This window comes from Dermacentor variabilis, unplaced genomic scaffold, assembly GCF_050947875.1.
Source record: "Dermacentor variabilis isolate Ectoservices unplaced genomic scaffold, ASM5094787v1 scaffold_16, whole genome shotgun sequence".
Classification (NCBI taxonomy): Eukaryota; Metazoa; Arthropoda; class Arachnida; order Ixodida; family Ixodidae; genus Dermacentor; species Dermacentor variabilis.
Genome location: NW_027460324.1, coordinates 5136981 through 5154187, shown reverse-complemented (window position 1 = coordinate 5154187; position 17207 = coordinate 5136981).

Here is a 17207-nt window from a genome sequence, read left to right as displayed (position 1 = left end):
GTGGAGCCCTCGACGACCATTCCATTCACCGTGACCAGGCCGCTACCGGTCGCCGCAGTGCTGACCATACACTGGCCCAGCCCGGAGCCTGTCTGCGAGCCCGTATCCGGAAAACTAAAAGCAGCAATCGATTGAGGTGCGGTTGCTGTTCGTCGTACTGACAAAGATCCTCTGCCGCTGCCGAAGAAGACGAAAAGATGATCTCGACAATGTATCAACAAGACGCCGCCATCCCAGTGAAGCCATGAAGTCAACAATACACCGATGGAAGGCGACTTGATGACGTGATGTTCCAGCTTCAGTTCAACACGACACAGCCATAATCCAATGCCAACACCTAACTGCAACGCAAGACAAAGAACCACCGATATCGACATGCTTTTAACGGCCACGCAGTCACCTCCTTAGTGGACACACGAGCCGACTACTTCGTCATAAGTGGACCCATCGCTGCTCAATTAAGAAGGTTACAACTGCATGGGAAGGACCTCAAATTCAGACTGCTGGAGGTCACCTACTAACACCAACTGGAATCTGCACGGCCAGAATTACCATTAATGACCGCACCTACCTTGCCACCTTCGTTATCCTTCAACAGTGCTCACGAGACGTACATAATTCTCGGCATGGACTTTCTGAACCAACATGGCGCAATCATCGACCTGAATTTGAAGTTGATAACGCTATCTGAAGACCAAGCGATACCGCCAGAGCTCTTGTAGTCCCCATGCCTTGAGCGTGCTTGAAAATAAAGTCGGTGACCCGCCCCACTCCAGCATTGTCATTTCCGTCGGCACCAAAACACCTGCTGACGTAGAAGGCATCATTGAGGGTGACCAATGTCTGCTGCTCGACCATGAAATTTGCGTCGCAAGAGGGGTCGCTCGACTTCACGGAGAGAAAGCGAAAGTGATGCTGACAAACTTCAGCCAGGGGTTCAAGCACATCAACAAGGGCACGACGATCGCATACACCGATGAACTTGTAGAAGCCAGCAATGCATTTGTCCCCTTGGATTCTGCCGCATCGACCCCCATGACCATAGTTTCCGAACAAGACTTCGACATAAATCCAAGTCTCCCCCTGAGTAAGCAGCAAGAGCTCAGAAATCTTTGACGATACAATGACTGCTTTTTAACGTCATTGAGGATTCGACAAACATCAGTTGCAAAGCATCGCATAATAACCGAAGAGTGCGCTCGACCACTCCGCCACAGCCCTTACCGAGATTCAACACGAGAACGTGAAGCTATAAGGCAAAAAGTCTATGAAATGCTGAACGACGACATCATCCATCCATCGAAAAGCCCGTGGGCATCTCCTGTGGTCTTGGTGAAGAAAAAGGATGGAACCCTGCGTTTCTGAGTCGATTACCGTCGACTTAACAAGATCACAAAGAAGGACGTATACCCCCTCCCACGGATAGACTACGCATTGGATTGGCTCTGCAATGCGAAATACTTCCTATTGATGGATCTCAGGGCTGGCTACTGGCAGATGGAAGTCGACGAGAGGGATCGAGAAAAAACCACCTTCATCACACCAGACGGCCTCTACGAGTTCAAGGTCATGCCATTCGGTCTGTCCTCGGCGCCTGCGATGTTCCAGCCCGGGATGGACCCTGTGTTAGCAGGGTTGAAGTGGCAGACCTGTCTTGTCTAATTGTATGACGTCGTTTTCGCCGGGAATTTCCATGATCACCTTAGGTGACTTGTGACAGTAGTAGAGGTCATCAAGTCATCAGGACTCACACTGAAGCCAGAAAAGTGCCGATTCGCTTACAATGAGCTTCTGTTCCTGGGCAACATCATCAGCAAGTCTGGAGTCCACCCCAACCCACAGAAGACAGCTGCTGTCGCAAAGTTCTAGTAGCCGATCGACAAGAAGGCAGTGCGTAGATTGCTTGGGATGTGTGCCTACTACAGGCGCTTTGTAAAGGACTTTTCATGCATCGCTGAGCCGCTGACGCATCTAACTAAATCTGATGTCGAGATCAAGTGGGAAACGCCGCAGGCCGACGCATTTCAAGAACTCAAATGACGCACTGGCCACCGGTACTTGCGCACTGCAGCAAGGACGCAGATACAGAAATTCACCCTGACACCAGTAGCCTAGGCCTCAGTGCCGTCCTTGCCCAGAGGAAAGACAGACTTGAACGGGTGATAGCTTATGCTAGCCGGTCACTGTCAAGAGTGGAAGGCAATTATTCTACAACTGAAAAAGAATGCCTCGCCATCGTTTGGGCTACAGCGAAATTCCTCCCTTACCTATATGGCAAGCCGTTCAAAGTCGTCAGCGACCATCACGCGCTGTGTTGGCTAGCGAATTTAAACGACCTTTCAGGACACTTAATGTGGTGGAGCCTCAGACTTCAAGAATATATCACTGTAGTCTACAAGTCCGGACGAAAACACTCTGATGCTGTCTGCCTGTCACGCGCCCCCATTGATCCTCCACCGCAAGACGACGACACCTTCCTGGGAATGATAAGCGCAGAAGACTTCGCTGAACAATGATGAGCAGACCTGGAGCTGAAAAGCCTCCTCGAGTATTTGGAAGGGAACACTGACGTTGTCCCTAGGGCATTATTGTGACACACAACTTGCTCTGTTCCTACACAATTTGCATTCTCATCTTGATCGCAACATCCCCACTGACGCTCTCTTTCTGGACTTCGAAAAAGCCTTCAATAAAGTGTCACATATTCTTCTCCCGCATAAACTCTCGCACCCTAATCTTCACCCAGACATCTTTAATTGGATCCATGAATTTCTAACTGAGCGCCTCCAGTTTGTTTCCGCTAACTCGATCTCAGTCCTATCTCATGTAGTATGTGGTGTGCCCCAAGGCTCTGTCGTTGGATATAATAATGACTTTCCACTTTACTTATCATCCAACATATGTCTTGTTACGGACGATTGCGTTTTATACCGACAAATAACAAATGCTTTAGACTGCTCCGCTCTTCAGGAAGACCTTCTCCAAATCCAGGCATGGTGCAGCAAATGGTACATGTCCCTCAATGTCAGTAAGTGTTCTCACGTGTGCTTTCATCGACGTTGTAATTATGTAGTACAATTACAATTACAATTGTGCCCAGCAGGAGAGTGCATCAATAGCAAAAGCACTGATGAAAGTAATGTTATTTAAAATGTGTTTCATACATCTTGAAACACTTATTATTGGAACTGTGCTGCAATTTCGTATAACGTGCAGAATGTTTTAGCAAAATGAGTGGGAAGGTAGACGGCTGGGTGTTTTTACTCTGTGTCAGTATGTTGTATGTAGCGGGTTCGCTTCTTTCATTGTTTTTTACAATGTCGTGCACCAGGCATAATTTTCAAGTGGCTAGATAAGTGCTTTTCAAGCTTTTCAAAACACGAAATAGTACATGTTCTCATATTTTGTGTTCTTGTAGTGAGTTTTCGCGTGGAGTCTAAATTTTGTAAACTTGGCAAAACTCGCTAAACAATTGAAAATTCTTAATATTTTCCGCAGCTGTACGCTTTCTAAGATTCTGAAGATGCAAGAGATGTGGTGAAAGCAACTTTTCAATCAACGGGATAAAGTGGTGTCTGAAAGGGTTAAAATCCAGGTTGTGTCTTCCCTCGCTCACCTCCTGTCGCAAAACTGCTCATCTTCTTTTATTTTTTAGGTTCTCTCATTTACAACCCACAGGTAACCAAATCATCATTCTAGCCCATCGTTTTTCCCGCCACACGCATCCTAATGCTATGTATCTACCATGCGCCCATCTTACTATGTATCAATGTTCTTTTTTTCTATACACAGCCTGTGAATGGAATACCCTTCCGTCTGACATCGCCCTCATCACTGACATTTCTCGTTTCAAAGCTGCCATCGAAGACCATCTTTCAAGTCACATTACTTAACCTGACACGCCGTTGCTTCTTTTACTATGTGCCCACCCCTCATATAATGTCCTGTTCAGGAACCTTTGAGGTATAATAAATAAATTGTAATGAATGCACTGAACAGTTCCGAGGCTAACGTCTCTTTGTAACCGAGGAGGCAGGTGACGCAGAGCAGGAACAGCTGGTTGCCCGAACGGCTCACACTCGTGCCAAGCACTGGCGATCCGGCTGGCCCACTGGTTGCACAGCAGGCATGGAAGAGATGATCTGGCTGGCCTTGTTCTTGTGCTCTTCTTCTTCATTACAATTACCCCCAGTGCAAAAGTGGAGCCATCCTGGCGACTTGCGACGTGGAGACGAGTGGGTCATAGAATTGTTTCAGGCGGCGCACGTGAACAACATCCCGTCCACGGCGGCGCTTGTCGGATGTCGATGTAAGCAGCTCTATGACATCGTTGACCGGAGAGATCCGTTCGATGATGCGGTATGGTCCATCATACTGCGAGAGAAGTTTTGTCGAAAGTCCAGGCGTGATAGAAGGCACGGACAACAAGACAAGGGTGCCGGGAGCGAAGTTCGGATTCGTAGCGTCGCCATCACGATTGGCTTTTTGTCATTGTTGGTCAACGGAGGTGAACTTTCGGGCTAATTGACGGCATTCCTCGGCGTATCGGGCGACGGCTGAAACGGGAGCACATTCTGACGCGTCTGGTGTATAAGGCAAAACCGTATCGATGGTATGGGAAGGATCGCGACCGTAGAGAAGAAAGTATGGAGAAAATCCTGTGGTACTTTGTGTAGCCGTATTATATGCGTATGTGACAAATGGGAGGATGATATCTCAGTTTGTATGCTCCGATGAAACGTACATGGCAAGCATATCACCAAGGGTGCGATTGAAACGCTCTGTAAGTCCGTTAGTTTGAGGATGGTACGCCGTGGTGGTCCGGTGAACTATGCGGCATTGAGCAAGCACAGCTTCGACCACCTGCGACAAACACACGGCCTCTATCACTCAGCAGCTCCCGAGGTGGGCCATGACGAAGAATGAAACAATGGAGCAGAAAGGATGCAACGTCACTGGCAGTCGCTGCAGGTAGAGCAGCGGTTTCGGCATAGCGTGTAATGTGATCAACTGCGACAATAATCCATCGTTTTCCAGCGGGTGTTAGCGGTAGTGGCCCGTACAGGTCAATTCCCACACGGTCGAAGGCACGAGCAGGGCACGGAAGCGGCTGTAATAATCCGTGGGTGGGACGAGGCGGAGATTTGCGGCGTCGGCATTGCGGGCACAAGCGGACAAACTTTTGAACAAAAGTAAACATTCCTCGCCAGTAGTAATGTTGCCGCAGGCGCTCATACGTCTTCAAAACGCCTGCGTGTACAAATTGTGGGTCAGTATGGAAAGATGCGCACATGTCGGAACGCAAAGTCCTAGGGATAACCAGGAGCCACTTGCGACCATCGGGCTGATAGTTCCGTCGATACAAGAGTTTATCCCGGACAGCAAAATGGACAGCCTGGCGACGCAGGGAGCGGGAGATGGGAGATGCAGGCGAGCCAGAAAGGAGATCCAAAAGAGAGGCCACCCAAGGATCCTTGCGCTGTTCTGATGTGAAGGTGTCGATGTCGACCGAGGATACCGCCTTAATGGTGGAGAGGGAGGCCGTGTCGGCTGGCAGCGGAGAGCGGGACAGAGCGTCAGCGTCAATGTGCTTGCGATCTGAGCGGTATATGACGTGTATGTCGTATTCTTGAATGCGCAGAGCCCAGCGGGCAAGGCGTCCAGACAGGTCTTTTAAAGAGGATAACCAACAAAGGGCGTGATGGTCAGTAACCACATTGAAAGGCCTGCCGTATAAATAGGGGCGAAACTTCCTGAGTGCCCAAACGATGGCCAGGCGTTCTTTTTCTGTGACGCTGTAATTGCGTTCCGCTTTGGTCAGCGCACGACTGGCATAAGCAACGACGTACTCGGAGTAGCCAGACTTGTGCTGCGCAAGGACAGCGCCAAGGCCAATACCATTGGCATCGGTATGCACTTCAGTTAGGGCAGTGGGGTCGTAGTGTCGCAGTATAGGCGGAGACGTCGGGAGACGGCGTAAGGTCACGAATGCGGTGTCGCATGTAGGAGACCAGGAGGATAGGTCGTTGGCGCCACTTAAGAGTTGTGTCAGAGGCGATATTATCGAGGCAAAATTGTGAACAAAGCGTTGGAAGTAAGAACAGAGGCCGATGAAGGCGCGGAGTTCTTTGAGTGTCTTAGGTTTCGGAAATTCTGCCACGGCGTGAAGTTTTGATGGGTTGGGGCAAATGCTGTCTTGTGATACGACGTGACCTAGAATCATGAGCTTGCGCGCGGCAAACTGGCACTTTTTCAGGTTCGGTTGCAGGCTTGCGTTGGTCAAGGACGTCAACACTTGCCTAAGGCGAAGAAGATGCGTGCTGAAATCAGGGGCGAACACAACGATGTCGTCGAGATAGCACAAACACGTGCTCCATTTTAGGCCGCGCAAGATATTGTCCATCGTTCATTCAAAGGTAGCAGGCGCATTGCATAGGCCAAATGGCATCACATTAAATTCATATAAACCATCTGGCGTAATGAATGCAGTTTTAGGGAGATCAGCTGCTGACATCGGGACCTGCCAGTAGCCCGAGCGTAAATCCAACGAAGAGAAGAATTTAGCGCCTTGCAAGCTGTCCAGAGCATCGTCTATGCGCGGTAGAGGGTAGACGTCTTTGTGCGTTATCTTATTGAGACGGCGATAATCGACGCAGAACCGAATGGAACCATCTTTTTTTGTGACGAGAACCACCGGTGATGCCCACGGGCTATTGGAAGGTCGAATGACGCCACGCTGAAGCATGTCGTCCACGTGCTCACTGATCACCTGACGCTCCTTGGCGGATACGCGGTACGGGCACTTCTGCAATGGCGCGTTGGAGCCAGTGTCGATGTGGTGGCTGATGGTTGACGAGCGACCCAGAGTAGGCTGAGCGACATCAAAAGAAGAGCGGAACTGGGCAAGCAGGTGAAGAAGCTGGGAGCACTGCTCGGAAGTAAGGTCATCGGCAATGAAAGGTGTGAATAAGTCAGGTGATGGCGGAGCAGAAGTGGAAAGTGCACAGAAGTCGGTGAGCTCTGCATACGAAGCATCCGGCACGTCGGTTATAAACATGTCATCAATAGGCTGAACATGGCCAAGTGCTTCGCCGCAAAGAGCCATCAGGGCTGTAGGAAGCGGATTGCAGACAACGATGGCGCTGAAACCGGCTGAAATGTCAAGCGCGGCGAAAGGCAGGGGAACGTCTTTGCGGGTCATGAAGAGTTCTTAAGGAGTGAAGAGGACAGTGCCTTCAGAGACAGCGCCACAGAAGACAGGAACGGCAGACGAGTACGGCGGTATGGCTATGTCTTCTCGAAGAACTAGCTTAGCAGGAAAAGAAGTGGCGCCGACGAGGGGCACGTCACACAAAGGCGATAATTCGACTTCAGCACGTGCACAATTGATGACGGCGTTATTTTGCGAAAAAAAGTCCCCCCCAAGTATCATGTTGTGAGAACAGGACTGGAGAACCACAAGCTCCACAATATGGAGAACGCCCTGAATAACAACTCTAGCTGTGCATGCTGCTGAAGGCTGAACTGGCTGGGCGTTTGCTGTGTGAAGAGAAAACCCAGAAAGTTGCATCGTAACTTTTCGTAAAGCGCGAGAGAGGCGTTCGTTTAGGACAGACATGGCTGCTCCAGTATCAATTAGCGCAACGGTAGGGACGCCGTCAACAGTAAGATCGACAACGTTCGAAGGGGACAATGGAGGACTTGTACACATCGATGGCGACGCAGTTCCTGCCTCCTGAACTGCGGCGCTTAGTTTTCCTCTTGTGTGGGTGAAGGGCGCCGACGCATGGGGGACAACAAGCGGTGACGCAGGGAAGGTGAACGACGTGTAAGGACCGGGCGCTCGGCTGGTGGCCTGTTCGACTGCCGAGTAAAATAAGTGTCGTGGAAAGGCTGCACATTGGCATAGGGAGGCGACTGCACAAACTCATCAGAGTGCAGCATGTGGTGGCGGCAGAGTCTTGCAACGTGGCCGGGAATACCGCAGGCATAACATATGGGCCTGTTGTCTTCCGTGCGCCAAGGATTAGTAAAGGCAGGAGCAGGTCTATGAACGGGACTATGAACGGGTGGTGGCGGCAGGGTACTGCTGATGCTGCATTGGTAGAGCCTCAGCAACTTGGTCTTCAATAACCTGCCGGAGCGTAGGAGCGAGCTGTGTAGGAGGCTGTTGCGGCAGCGGCTGCTGTAGCTCAACGAAGGGTAGCAGAGAAAGCTGATGTGCAACTTCCTCCCGCACGAAAGCTTGGATTTGTGTGAGCAAGGAGGAACGATCAGAGAAGGCTGTCATGGAAGAGAGGGCCTCGTCAGCCACTGAGGGGCGCCTAGTCAACTCGCGCTGCCTGCTCAACTCGTCGTAGCTTTGGCACAAGTTTATGAGCTCTGCTACAGTGCGCGGGCTCTTGGCGATCAACATTTGGAAAATGTCATCGGCGATGCCCTTCAAAATGTGCTTCAATTTGTCATTTTCCGGCATAGACGCATCCACACGTTTGCATAGGTCGAGAACCTCTTCAATATAACAGTTGAATGTTTCACCGGGTTGTTGCGCTCACTCTCGTAACTGCTGCTCGGCGCGCAACTTGTGGACGGCAGGGCGACCGAAAACTGCAGCAAAACTGGTCTTGAACGTGGACCAGGACTGAAAGTTGGCTTCGTGATTTTTAAACCACAGGTGAGCCACTCCCGCAAGGTAGAATATGACGGCATTTAACTTGGCGGTATCATCCCATCGATTATGCAAGCTCACCCATTCGTACGTAGCCAACCAGTCATTGACGTCCTGTTCATCCATACCGCTGAAAACCGCTGGATGGTGTTGCGGGACAGCGCCAGAGCAGGCAACGGGGGGTGGCGGCGGCGGCTGGGGAGAGTCGGGCATGACGGGAGGCAGAGTCCAAGACCGGAGTTCCAGGGTGTAGATGTTTTTGAGTACCCCGCACCTCCACCAATTGTAATGGGTGCACTGAACAGTTCCGAGGGTAATCTCTCTTCGTAACCGAGGAGGCAGGTGACGCAGAGCAGGAACAGCTGGCTGCCCGAACGGCTCACACTCGTGCCAAGCACTGGCGATCCGGCTGGCCCACTGGTTGCACAGCAGGCATGGAAGAGGCAATCTGGCTGGCCTTGTTCTTGTGCTCTTCTTTTTCATTACAAAATAAATAAATTTAAGTGAGGATTGTCTCAGTTCTCGCTCGAAAACAATGTACTCATAAAGAAGAACTTCTCACCAGTTCGTGCCAACTACCTTCTTGTTGTTCCCTCGGCGCAGTGTCCAGAAGTACTGCACACCTTACATGACAATCTGACTGCTGACATCTCAGATTCTCCCAGACACTATCGAGCATGCAGGAAAAGTATTACTGGCCGCACCTGACTGCCGACGTTGCCCGTTGCGTCAAGACATGCCGATACTGTCAGCAACGCAAGACACCACCGACAAGGCCAGCGAGATTACTACAGCTGATAGAGCTTCCTTGCCGACCATTTCAGCAGATCGGGATGGACTTGTTGGGACCCTTTCCGACATCAACAATCGAAAATAAGTGGATCGTCGTGGTGACGGACTACCTCACCCACTTTGCTGAAAGGAAAGCTCTGCCGAAAGGTAGCACAGCCGAAGTGTCGAAATTCCTCGTCGAGAATATTCTGCTGCGACATGGCGCCCCAAAAGTCCTCATCACCAGCAGAGGAACGGCCTTTACAGTGGAGCTCACCCAAGCCATTCTGCAGTACAGTCAGACAAGCCACAGGATGACAACTGCCTACCACCCACAGACGAATGGTCTTACAGAATGCCTGAATAAGACCCTCGCCGACATGCTAGCAATGTACGTCGACGTTGAGCACAAGACCTGGGATGTCGTCCTGCCATACGGAACCTTCGCTTACAACATGGTGGTGCAAGAAACCACAGATCACGCCGTTCAAGCTGGTTTACGGCAGGAACCCGACGACGACTCTCAACGCCATGCTGCCGCATGTCACCGACGAAGAGAATCTTGACCTTGCCTCCCACCTCCAGCGTGTCGAAGAAGACCGACAGCTGGCCAGCCTTCGGATCAAGAACCAGCAGCGTACCGACAGCCGACACTACAACCTCTGACGACACTACTCAATGTAGTGGCGTCAGTTTCCAGTTTCATCAATTGAAATCTGCCACTAGCCGGATCGAAGATCGATGGATGAGCAGTATTTAGCTCCGTGCAAGCAGTCCTAGGGGTCATCGATGCTTGGTAGTGGGTAGACGTCTTTTCGCATGATCTTGTTTAAGTGGTGATAATCGACGCAAAAACACCAGGTACTATCTTTTTCACAAGGACGACAGGTGAAGCCCAAGGGCTGGCTGATTGCTCGATGACCCTTTTGCGGAGCATTTTGTCCACTTTTGATTGGATGACTCGACGTTGAGCATGCGATACCTGATAGGGGCGCCGACGAATAGGATTTGTGTCTCCAGTGTTTATACGGTGGTGAACAACAGATGTTTGGCCTAAAGGCCTGTCGCCGAAATCAAAGATGTCACTGAACGATTCAAGCCGGAGACATATGGCCGTGCCTGTGCAAAGGTGAGGTCAGGTGCAATCATTTTTGCAAAAAGTTATCCGTTAAGGAACCAGAGCTGTGAGCTGAAATTGAAGCTAATAAACTACTCTTGGCATTCAGACTCTCAATGTCAAATTCGGAACCACTAGAAATGCTGGCTAAGAACGTCATCATCATCAGCCAGGTTACGCCCACTGCAGGGCAAAGGCCTCTCCCATACTTCTCCAACAACCCCGGTCATGTACTAATTGTGGCCATGTCGTCCCTGCAAACTTCTTAATCTCATCCGCCCACCTAACTTCCTGCCGCCTCCTGCTACGCTTCCCTTCCCTTGGAATCCAGTCCGTAACCCTTAATGACCATCGGTTATCTTCCCTTCTCGTTACGTCCTGCCCATGCCCATTTCTTTTTCTTGATTTCAACTAAGATGTCATTAACTCGCGTTTGTTCCCTCACCCAATCTGCTCTTTTCTTATCCCTTAACGTTACACTTATCATTCTTCTTTCCATAGCTCGTTGCGTCGTCCTCAATTTAAGTAGAACCCTTTTCGTAAGCCTCCAGGTTTCTGCACCGCAGGCGAGTAATGGTAAGACACAGCTATTATACACTTTTCTCCTGAGGAATAATGGCAACCTGCTGTTCATGATCTGAGAATGTCTGCCAAACGCACCCCAGCCCATTCTTGTTCTTCTGATTATTTCCGCCTCATGATCCGGATCCGCCGTCACCACCTGCCCCAAGTAGATGTATTCCCTTACCACTTCCAGTGCCTCGCTACCTATTGTAAATTGCTGTTCTCTTCCGAGACTGTTAAACATTACTTTAGTTTTCTGCAGATTAATTTTTAGACCCACTCTTCTGCTTTGCCTCTCCAGGTCAGTGAGCATGCATTGCAATTGGGCCCCTGACTTACTAAGCAAGGCAACATCATCAGCAAATCGCAATTTACTAAGGTATTCTCCATTAACATTTATTCCCAATTCTTCCCAATCCAGTTCTCTGAATACCCCCTGTAAACACGCTGCGAATAGCATTGGAGAGATCGTATCTCTCTGCCTGACGCCTTTCTTTATTGGGATTTTGTTGCTTGCTTTATGGAGGACTACAGTGGCTGTGGAACCGCTATAGATATCTTTCAGTATTTTTACATACAGCTCGTCTACACCCTGATTCCGTAATGCCCCCATGACTGCTGAGGTTTCGACAGAATCAAACACTTTCTTGTAATCAATGAAAGCTATATAAAAGGGTTGGTTATATTCCGTACATTTCTCTATAACCTGATTGATTGTGTGAATATGGTCTATTGTTGAGTAGCCATTACAGAATCCTGCCTGGTCCTTTGCTTGACAGAAGTCTAAGGTGTTCCTGATTGTATTTGTGATTACCTTAGTAAATAGCTTGTAGGCAACTGACAGTAAGCTGATCAGTCTATAATTTTTCAAATCTTTGACTTCCCCTTTCTTACGGATTAGGATTATGTTAGCGTTCGTCCAAGATTCCGGTATGCTCGAGGTCATGAGGCATTGCGTATACAGGGTGGCCAGTTTCTCTAGAACAATCTGCCCACCATCCTTCAACAAATCTGCTGTTACCTGATCCTCCCCAGCTGCCTTCCCCCTTTGCATATCTCCCAAGGCTTTCTTTACTTCTTCCGGCCTTACCTGTGGGATTTCAAATTCCTCTAGACTATTCTCTCTTCCATTATCGTCGCGGGTGCCACTGGTACTGTATAAATCTCTATAGAACTCCTCAGCCACTTGAACTATCTCATCCATACTAGTAATGATATTGCCGGCTTTGTCTCTTAACGCATACATCTGATTCTTGCCAATTCCTAGTTTCTTCTTCACTGCTTTCAGGCTTCCTCCGTTCCTGAGAGCATGTTCAATTCTATCCATATTATACTTCCTTATGTCAGCTGTCTTACGCTTGTTGATTAACTTCGAAAGTTCTGCCAGTTCTATTCTTGCTGTAGGGTTAGAGGCTTTCATACATTGGCGTTTCTTGATCAGATCTTTCGTCTCCTGCGATAGCTTGCTGGTATCCTGTCTAACGGAGCTACCACCGACTTCTATTGCACACTCACTCCTTAATGATGCCCTCAAGATTGTCGTTCATTGCTTCAACACTAAGGTCCTCTTCCTGAGTTAAAGCCGAATACCGGTTCTGTAGCTTAATCTGGAATTCCTCTATTTTCCCTCTTGCCGCTAGCTCATTTATCGGCTTCTTATGTACCAGTTTCTTCCATTCCCTCCTCAGGTCTAGGCTAATTCGAGTTCTTAAAGGGCCCCTGAAACAGTTCGGACAAATTTTGTAGACGCGTAGGATACAGCTTAAGTGGAACATTCGCACCACAATTTAAGTGAAGCGTTACGTATTAATGGAGCTACAAGCGATTAGAAGCTACCCTCCTCCCTAGCCATGCTTTTCCTCCTCAACTCGCTCGCCGAGCGAGTGGGGCTAAGCTCCGCCTTCACTGGTTCAGCGTCACGATGCGACGTCACATCGTCCACTTCCGGTTGTTTTGGAGCCCGCCCCCGCCCGCGCGAGACCGCTCCGCTAGCCGCTTGGCCGTCGACCCCAAGCGAGAGCTATCGAAGCAGCGTGCGTTGCGAGCATTCTGTCGTAGCGCCGAACGTGTCTTGTATTCCGGTAACCACAGGCAAGCTGGTCATTTCGGCAAATGACTGCAGGCATAAACTCAAGCTGATGAAGGAAGTTTAGCGTAGACGTACGTGAGCGGCCTGATCGGTCTGCGCGGTCGATACACTTGTTGGTGCAGCGCTTAACCAGCCAAACAAAGCGCTAATATTGCTCTAACCAAGTGTAAAACATTTTAAACATTTATAAAAACAACGTGTTACACTCCTGCGAAAAATACACACCAGCAGCAAAGAAGAATACACTTCGTTGCTGCTACTGTGTATGGTTGAGCTCTGTGCCACCAGGTGGCTGCACCGTGCAGACCATTCGCATTTGCCCTTCCGCTCATCTCATGGCTCATCCCGTTACGGCAAAGTCAAGCGGCCAGACTCTGTCCCCTTGCGCTTGCGTTTTCCCTAATACCGGACTCGGGAAACGCTATTGCGTTAGTAATCTTCCGGTGTAAAGTGACGGCCACAAACGCGCAAATCCTGGCGCCGATCGGATAGCGGCAGTCCGATGCGCAGCAGCCAGTTCGCTCGTACGCTGCCTTGCAGAGGGACACGATGTCGCTGCTTGACATATTGCCAGTCGCTACGTTTGCAGTCCACAAGGCAACAAAGTCGAATCATAGTGCTCGCGAAAAGACTGAGACCGACTCTGACCGCGGCGCTCTCTTTAAAATGGAGTACGTTGTAACACAAGCAGACGACACATGCTGTGTGCCGGAAGTGCTTAAGTGTACTGAAAAATTATTCTTGTGCATTCTCTTTATGTTACTTTCTTTTGATAAAAACAAATTAACTAACATTCAAACTATTACGAAGATCATTTGTTTACCATAAAGTTGGAAAAATTATCGATCACGCGCCCTTGTCAGCCAATCGGATAGCTCGCCCCACTGACGTCGTGTGGGTGATTTCGGTCATATGGGTAGGGGCGGTTTAAAATTCCGCCGAGCAGTGCGCTGCGATCGGCAGCGATGTGCATATTTAAAACCTTATAATAAATTACACGCTTTACGCGGAGCACTTATATGTGTCAATTAATGATCAGAAGGACCTACTCTAACGACTCAATACGTTTGTAGAAAATCGTTTTGTAGAAATCGTTGTAGAAAGCGTTTCAGGGTCCCTTTAAAGGGACCCTGAAACGCTTTTGACGATTTTCTACAAACGTATTGAGTCGTTAGAGTAGGTCCTTCTGATCATTAATTGACACATATAAGTGAGGGACCCTGAAACGCTTTTGACGATTTTCTACAAACGTATTGAGTCGTTAGAGTAGGTCCTTCTGATCATTAATTGACACATATAAGTGCTCCGCGTAAAGCGTGTAATTTATTATAAGGTTTTAAATATGCACATCGCTGCCGATCGCAGCGCACTGCTCGGCGGAATTTTAAGCCGCCCCTACCCATATGACCGAAATCACCCACACGACGTCAGTGGGGCGAGCTATCCGATTGGCTGACAAGGGCGCGTGATCGATAATTTTTCCAACTTTATGGTAAACAAATGATCTTCGTAATAGTTTGAATGTTAGTTAATTTGTTTTTATCAAAAGAAAGTAACATAAAGAGAATGCACAAGAATAATTTTTCAGTACACTTAAGCACTTCCGGCACACAGCATGTGTCGTCTGCTTGTGTTACAACGTACTCCATTTTAAAGAGAGCGCCGCGGTCAGAGTCGGTCTCAGTCTTTTCGCGAGCACTATGATTCGACTTTGTTGCCTTGTGGACTGCAAACGTAGCGACTGGCAATATGTCAAGCTGCGACATCGTGTCCCTCTGCAAGGCAGCGTACGAGCGAACTGGCTGCTGCGCATCGGACTGCCGCTATCCGATCGGCGCCAGGATTTGCGCGTTTGTGGCCGTCACTTTACACCGGAAGATTACTAACGCAATAGCGTTTCCCGAGTCCGGTATTAGGGAAAACGCAAGCGCAAGGAGACAGAGTCTGGCCGCTTGACTTTGCCGTAACGGGATGAGCCATGAGATGAGCGGAAGGGCAAATGCGAATGGTCTGCACGGTGCAGCCACCTGGTGGCACAGAGCTCAACCATACACAGTAGCAGCAACGAAGTGTATTCTTCTTTGCTGCTGGTGTGTATTTTTCGCAGGAGTGTAACACGTTGTTTTTATAAATGTTTAAAATGTTTTACACTTGGTTAGAGCAATATTAGCGCTTTGTTTGGCTGGTTAAGCGCTGCACCAACAAGTGTATCGACCGCGCAGACCGATCAGGCCGCTCACGTACGTCTACGCTAAACTTCCTTCATCAGCTTGAGTTTATGCCTGCAGTCATTTGCCGAAATGACCAGCTTGCCTGTGGTTACCAGAATACAAGACACGTTCGGCGCTACGACAGAATGCTCGCAACGCACGCTGCTTCGATAGCTCTCGCTTGGGGTCGACGGCCAAGCGGCTAGCGGAGCGGTCTCGCGCGGGCGGGGGCGGGCTCCAAAACAACCGGAAGTGGACGATGTGACGTCGCATCGTGACGCTGAACCAGTGAAGGCGGAGCTTAGCCCCACTCGCTCGGCGAGCGAGTTGAGGAGGAAAAGCATGGCTAGGGAGGAGGGTAGCTTCTAATCGCTTGTAGCTCCATTAATACGTAACGCTTCACTTAAATTGTGGTGCGAATGTTCCACTTAAGCTGTATCCTACGCGTCTACAAAATTTGTCCGAACCGTTTCAGGGGCCCTTTAACATCCTATGGTCACTGCAGCGCACCTTGCTGAGCACGTCCATATCTTGTATGATGCCAGGGTTAGCGCAGAGTATCAAGTTTATTTCATTTCTAGTCTCGCCGTTCGGGCTCCTCCACGTCCACTTTCGGCTATCCCGCTTGCGGAAGAAGGTATTCATTATCCGCATATTATTCTGTTCTGCAAACTCTACTAACTCTCCCCTGCTATTCCTAGTGCCTATGCCATACGTATTCCCCCACTGCCTTGTCTCCAGCCTGCTTCTTGCCTACCTTGGCATTGAAATCGCCTATCATTATAGTGTGTTTTGTTTTCACTCTACCCATCGCCGATTCCACGTCTTCATAGAAGCTTTCGACTTCCTGGTCATCATGAGTGCTGGAATCACTTGAGGGCAGAGGCTGAAATTCAGAAGTTGTAGAACGACGTTGTTATTAGTAACCGTGACGAGCGAATGCGGAACAGCAATGATCCGGTTCACAAGCACGTCGATGATGGGGCGAAGCACATATTCACCGTCAGGAACCTGTGGTTGGGCGGTCAAAGTGACGTAACTGCCTCGGGTGACAGACGCACATCATGAAGCGAGCACAAGTGCGGCGCTTGGAGCATCAGCGAGTTGAGGCAGTTCTAACTGAAGAGCGCCAGTCACGCAGTCGATGAGAGCAGAATGAGTGGATAAAAAGTCCAATCCAAGGATAATGTCATAAGGGCAGTTGTCGATCACAGCAAAGAGAACAGAAGTAGGGCGGCCGGCTATACTTAAATGCGCAGTAGACATTCCAAGAACAACCAGTACACCGCCGTTGGCCACACGAATCTTGCGCAGGTATATAAATATGAGGCGTTTGTTCTGAAATAAAGTAGTTACAAGTGCAGCGAGTGTCGTGTTTTTCTTATGTGTCTTCGTGTTGTCCTTGTCAGTGCGTTCCTTCACCATCAAGGTATGACGACTGCAATCTACGATGGCATGAACTTGGCCCAGAGCCAAGGACTTTGGCCACAACTTGCAACTCGTGCAGACACAACAGTACACATAATATTCTACTTCTAGCAGATGGATAAATTTAGTTTGCACAAGGACAAAAGACGGTCAATCTTTACTAAACAATGGCTCTGCCGCCCATATGCTGCTTAGCAGGAGATATAGATATGCATATATTAACCGGTATTTCCATAACAGGTACTTTTTCATGAACTCCTTCGATAGGTCAGCTAGAGCTGAACAATTTCAGTTGCAATCTATGCCAAATCCTGTAAATGCATGCAATACATAATCAGTTGCCATGTTGTCGTGTGTACA